The sequence below is a fragment of the Etheostoma spectabile genome, chromosome 2, assembly GCF_008692095.1.
Source record: "Etheostoma spectabile isolate EspeVRDwgs_2016 chromosome 2, UIUC_Espe_1.0, whole genome shotgun sequence".
In the NCBI taxonomy this organism is placed as follows: Eukaryota; Metazoa; Chordata; class Actinopteri; order Perciformes; family Percidae; genus Etheostoma; species Etheostoma spectabile.
In genome coordinates this window covers 30,880,059-30,885,915 of record NC_045734.1, presented here as the reverse complement: position 1 = coordinate 30,885,915, position 5,857 = coordinate 30,880,059, and the positions used below count along the sequence as shown (strand labels likewise).

The window sequence follows — 5,857 nt, the reverse complement described above, 5'->3', positions numbered from 1 at the left end:
CCATCCATCCATCCATCCATCCATCCCCCCATCCATCCGTCTGCTTATCCGGTATCGGGTTGCGGGGGCAGCTGCTCCAGGAGGGGACCACAAACTCCCCTTTCCCGAGCCACATTAGCCAACACCGACTGGGGGATCCTGAGGTGTTCCCAGGCCAGGTTGAAGATATACTTCCTCCACCTAGTCCTGGGTCTTCCCCGAGGCCTCCTCCTGGAACACCTCTCCAGGGAGGCACCCAGGAGGCATCCTTACCAGATGCCCGAAACACCTCAACTGGCTCCTTTTGACACAAAGGACAACCGGCTCTACTCCAAGCTCCCTGTGACTGTGCTTCTCACCCTATCTCTAAGGGAGACACCAGCCACCCTATTGTGGAAACCCATTTCGGCCCTTGTACCCTGGATCTCGTTTTTTCGGTCATGTCCCAGCCTTCATGATCATAGGTGAGGGTAGGAACAAAAACTGAACCAGTAGATTGAGAGCTTTGCCTTCTGGCTCAGCTCTCTTTTCATCACAATAGCGCAATAAATTGAATGTAATACCGCACCTGCTACGCCAATTCTCCGACCATTCTCCCAGTCCATTGTCCCTTCACTGTGGAGTTGTTTAACTACCTCAGTGACTTCCACCAGGGAACTTGACAATAATCCCCCATCATCCTCCAGCTCTGTCTCTACCATAGAGGGCGTATTAGCTAGATTTAAGAGTTCCTCAAAATGCTCCGTCCACCACCCTATTACCTCCTAAGTTGAAATTAACAGCATCCCATCCTTACTGTACACAGCTTGGATGGTTCTCCACTTACCCCTCCTGAGGTGGCGAACGGTCTTCCAGAAGCACCTTGGTGCCGACCAAAAGTCCTTCTCCATGTCTACTTCAAACTTCTCCCACACCCACTGCTTTGCCTCTTTCACGGCAGAGGCTGCACCCATTGGGCCCTTCAGTACCTTGCAGCTGCTTCTGAATCCCTCTGGGATAGCATATCCCGGAAAGACTCCTTCTTTAGTTGGATAGCTTCCCTGACCACCGGTGTCCACCAGGGTATTTGTGGGTGACCGCCACTTGAGGCACCTAAGACCCCAAGACCACAGCTCTCCACTGCATCTTTAGCAATGGAAACTTTGAACATTGTCCACTCAGGTTCAATGCCCCATGCCCAATGTGAGTTGAAAGTCTGTCGGACATGGGCCTCCTCCAAATGTTTCCAATTTACCCGCACTACCCGTTTGGGCTTATCAGGTCTGTCCAGAGTCTTCCCCCACCCCCTGACCCAAATCACCACCAGATGGGCCTGGGACAGCCCTGCCCCTCTCTTCACCCGATTGTCCAAAACATACGGCCTCAAATCAGATGAAACAATTATAAAATCAATCATTGACCTTTGGCTTAGGGTGCTCTGGTACCACGTGCACTTATGAGCATCCCTACGCTTGAACATGGTGTCTGTTATGGACAATCCATGACTAGCACAGAAGTCCAACAACAGACAACCACTGTGGTTTAGATCATGGAGGCCGTTCCTCCAAATCACGCCTCTCCATGTATTCCTATCATTGGCCACGTGTGTGTTGAAATCCCACAGCAGAACTATGGCGTCCCCCACAGGAGCCCCATACAGAACTCCATTCAAGGTCTCCAAGAAGGCTGAGTACTCTGAACTCTTATTTGATGCATATGCACAAACAACAGTCGGAGTAGCAGCACGGTTACTGGGAGAGTCCAGTACAGCCTCTGCAAACGGAGATCCCATTAGCGTTGGCTTGATAGCAGAGCTTTCTGCACCAGCCGCATGTTTAAAACATAGAAGCTGTGGATGAGAGAGAAGCTGGTTGCTTAATATCAGATGTTTTGGCGATCGTTATTATTTTTTCTGGCGCTGGCTAAAAACCTCTTTGGGGGTCGCCAAAGACGCGCGTTTGACTTTTAGTCTGTAATTGTCTGTCATGTAAAAAAGACTAGCAGTTTAATTTTGTTTTCTGTCATTGTACTTGGATTGTTCCTTTTCACTCTATTCTACTCCTCCCTCTACTTCTCCTCCTTCCTTTTCATCCAAATGTAGGGGTTACATTTTTATTATTTTCATTGCCCCTTTCCTCTCCAGTCCAAAACCTCCCTCTTTGTTTCCTCTGTGAACCTTTGTAACATACATAGCACTGACTATCCCCTTCCCAAACTAGACCTTGAAGAAAGTGTATTTTTCTTGTTACTGCAGCACTGAGCTGCATGCTCGTGTTTCAGAACAAAAAGGGGAGGTGTGTATCTCTCTCTCTCTCTCTCTCTCTCTCTCTCTCTTTCTCTCTCTGTCTCGCTGTCTCCTCCCTCTCTTGACCACCGTCAGAACCTGCGTAGTCTTACCTCGCCTGTGCGCACACACATACACTCACACACGCACGCACACACACACACACACACACCCACGCACACACACACACACAGCAGTGATGGGATAAGATACGACGCAGTCATGAACTTGCAGTGCAGCGAGGACTGTGCGGAGGTGGACAGCCAGCCAAGTGCATGTGAGTTTGAAACGAGGAGTGTGAGCAAGCTTCCATAATTATTAGCTGGATGTTTTTTTAAGCCTGAGAAGAAGGAGACGGAAGAGTAAGTTATGTCTGTGTCTACAGTTATGAACGATAGTGTGTTTTTTTCCACTTTGTGTGCGAGTGTGTGTGTTCTGGGGCATAGGTTCTTTGGAATGCAAATGTTCCGTGCACTTTGAGAGGTTGGCTGGTGCAAAACAAGCCAATCATTCAACAGTTATTGTGTCATCAAACTACATTCATTTATAGGAAACAGTTCAATTACGATTTTTATTATACTAGTACATGTATATTTAGTAAATGTAACTGAATTTGGGACTCATGTTAATTTTTGGAGTAGCTCATTAAAGCCTTTGCCTGTAGCTTACCATGTTTCAGTATGTGCTGAGAAGTTTATATAAAGTCAAACATAAATCGAATAATTGCCAAGGTGAAGTGCTGGGGCCAAACTGAAGATATAAAGCAGTCTTGTAGTCTTTACTTTGTAGTGCTTGAGGATGGTGCTGAAAACAGTATCCAGATGCTTTTTGAGAAGATTGCACATGTAACTAAATCACTTCATAATGTACTTATGCACAGTTGGAGCACTGTTTCACTGAACTGCATGCAGTGGGTTTAAAGGTGTCTTTTTTTCAATGCGACTTAACATGTCGACTGTCTGGGGCAACATTCCTGCCCTAAATTGGAATAAAGCGCACATGTTAGTGGCTATTCATATATGTCAGTCATCAGGTGTTGGTTTCCACTGGATGCCCCAGGTGGAGCATGTCACTGCAGATTATATTGTGTTCCATTTTACTCAGATATTGGGAACTTACAACGAGGGAAGAGGCAAAAAAACTGTACGTTGATCGGGCGCCTACATTTCAGTACTGCTGACTCACTATGGGGGACAAACAGACAGAGAAAGAAGACCGTTTGAATCCAAATATAACAATAATTAATAAAAACTTGACATGAGATGGCATGTCAACCTCCACCATCGACTGCAGCCGGTTTGTGTGCTGCTCAGATGGGACATGGACACGTGATGCTCGGTCTGTACTCCCTGTATTGACCCCGTCTCTCGGACGAACATTCAGGAAGTGATAGCTTGAAGGCAGCATTAAAGTCCTTCAGCAGTTGGGCTCTCATCTTCGCCCGCAGCTGTCGCAGTCCTGGCATCGTCAGTGTAGAGATCAGGGATGCTGCCACTTGCCATCCCGAACCTGCTCACCCTTTCCCACCCTGGGCTTTGGGCCAGCTCATACCATAGTCCAGTCTCATGGCAGTGTGTGACATGGTGACGTTATTTAATTTATTGATTTGTGTATAGGGATACAATTTTCTTGTTTTTTTTGTGGTGTGAGCACGAAGTCTGAACTAATGTATTTTAATGGGAATCATTCATGAATTACGAAGCGAGTAGTATTCAAAAGCCTCGTGAGGAGGTTGGTTTGGGTGGATGATAGGTCAAACAACACAGTTTTCCACCCTGGAGACCGGGGATCGCGGGGCAGTTCCTTTCCGCGTTCTTCTTCTCCTAACCATAACTGTCCCGTTGTTGTTGCCGCCTCCTGTGTGTGCCGGTTCCTTTCCCTGTTGTTCATTTCCGAACCACAACCGTCCCATTGTTGTAACAAGTCCCGCATGCTGCGGTCCGTCTTATTGTTTTCAATGGCGTGTGACGTTTAATTTCGCCGTTGTTGCTGTAAGTCGAATAACTTATGCTGTCAGTTCATTTTAGCTTGTTGTTGTATTGGTCTATAGTTCTTGCAAATTTAAAGTAAGTTAGCTAGTGATTTTGTTGTTTGTGTTCTTCACCTGTTAGCTATGTTGCACGCTGCTTGATTGTAATTAAGCATCAAGAGACAGAAGTTGTCTTTGTCCGTGTTTTAACAGACACACCTGGGGCGAAGTTGGAAATTTCACTGGAGCTACCGTTATTATTTTTCGCGTCATTAATAACATATTCAATCTGATTCGATGGGAATATACTGTAGGTTGCGCTTGACGCACCACCAATACAACTCAACAGATTCTGCGACATTCTGCATTCATTCATGGCAAATCATTGCGGCTTGATGGCGCTTATGTTAGCATGAAGTAGTATGGATGATGAAAATGATGAAAACAGAGATCACAGAGATTGGGCAGGCAAGCAGCAAGCAGAGATGGCAAAAGTACTCACTTACCGTACTCAAGTAGAAGTACAGATAATTCTGTTAAAAATGATTCTGGTAAAAGTAGAAGTACTGATTTAACGTCTTTACTCAAGTAAAAGTAACAAAGTAGAAGCTTGGAAATTTACTCAAAGGATAAAAGTAAAAGTAGCCTTGCGAATGACAAAGAAACTGAAACTTGGTGAGGACTAGATTAGGACTGTATTAAAGCTGATTCTGGTTTCCAACTTTACCCCAGGTGTGTCTGTTAAAACACGGACGGAGACAACTTCTCTCTGTTGATGCTTTCTTACAGTCAAGCATCGGTTTAAACATGGGGGGGGGGGGGGGGGGTAGCTCTGCTATGGCTGTTTGTGTGGTAATAAAAGAAATAAATAACATTGTAAAGGCTACCAGACACAGTGCGTAGGAATCATATATGCTAGTAAATAATAGCTATTAATTACATTATCTTACTGAGCAAGGACGTTCAACAATCGCCATTATATCGAATCAACAGCCAGGGGTAACCTAGCTAACAGGTGTAACCTAGCTCAGTCCATAGGGAGTTGGGTTGGGAACCGGAGGGTTGCTGGTTCAAGTTCCCGTACGGACCAAAGTATGGTGGTGGACTGGTAGCTGGAGAGGTGCCAGTTCACCTCCTGGGCACTGCCAAGGTGCTCTTGAGCAAGGCACCAAACCCCCAACCGCTCGGGGCGCCTTTCCATGGGCAGCCCCCCCACTCTGACATCTCTCCATTAGTGCATGTGTAGGTCCTGTGTGTGTAATTCAGGCCTGTGTGTAATGTGTGTAATAACAACAGAGTGAAAAGTGTAGTTTCCCCTTGTGGGATTAATAAAGTATAATAATAATTTTTTTTATATATAATTAAAAAAAATAACCTAGCTAACAGGTGAAGAACACAAACAAGCTAACTTTAAAATTTGCAAGAACTATAGACCAATACAACAACAGGCTTAAGCTGATTATCCTCCGGACAGCTAGTCTTTTTCTTGTCTCTGACTTTTGTCTCCGTGTGGCGTGCGGGCCCGCTCGCGATGTGAGGCGCCTGTCCGCGCTATTCTCCGACATACAGTACACTCACAATCACACCTGATAGACGATTTGTACAAAACTAAAGTAACAAGCCAATTTTGTGAAATGTAAGGAGTA

The 5,857-nt window shown here is 45.7% G+C and overlaps 1 protein-coding gene across 5 annotated transcripts in view; it reads left to right on the top strand.

The window, feature by feature from the left end:
• The first annotated feature begins 2,355 nt into the window (after positions 1-2,355).
• Positions 2,356-5,857, top strand: part of LOC116704080 (microtubule-associated tumor suppressor 1 homolog) — a 67,037-nt gene continuing 63,535 nt past the window's right edge. For 2 of the 5 annotated variants that reach the window (XM_032539305.1, XM_032539314.1), the window contains exon 1: positions 2,413-2,604. The gene's annotated coding sequence lies outside the window, so the exon portion shown is untranslated. Of the gene's footprint in view, positions 2,605-5,857 lie in introns of all 5 variants that reach the window. The other 3 variants (XM_032539299.1, XM_032539325.1, XM_032539291.1) reach the window with 3 other exon arrangements.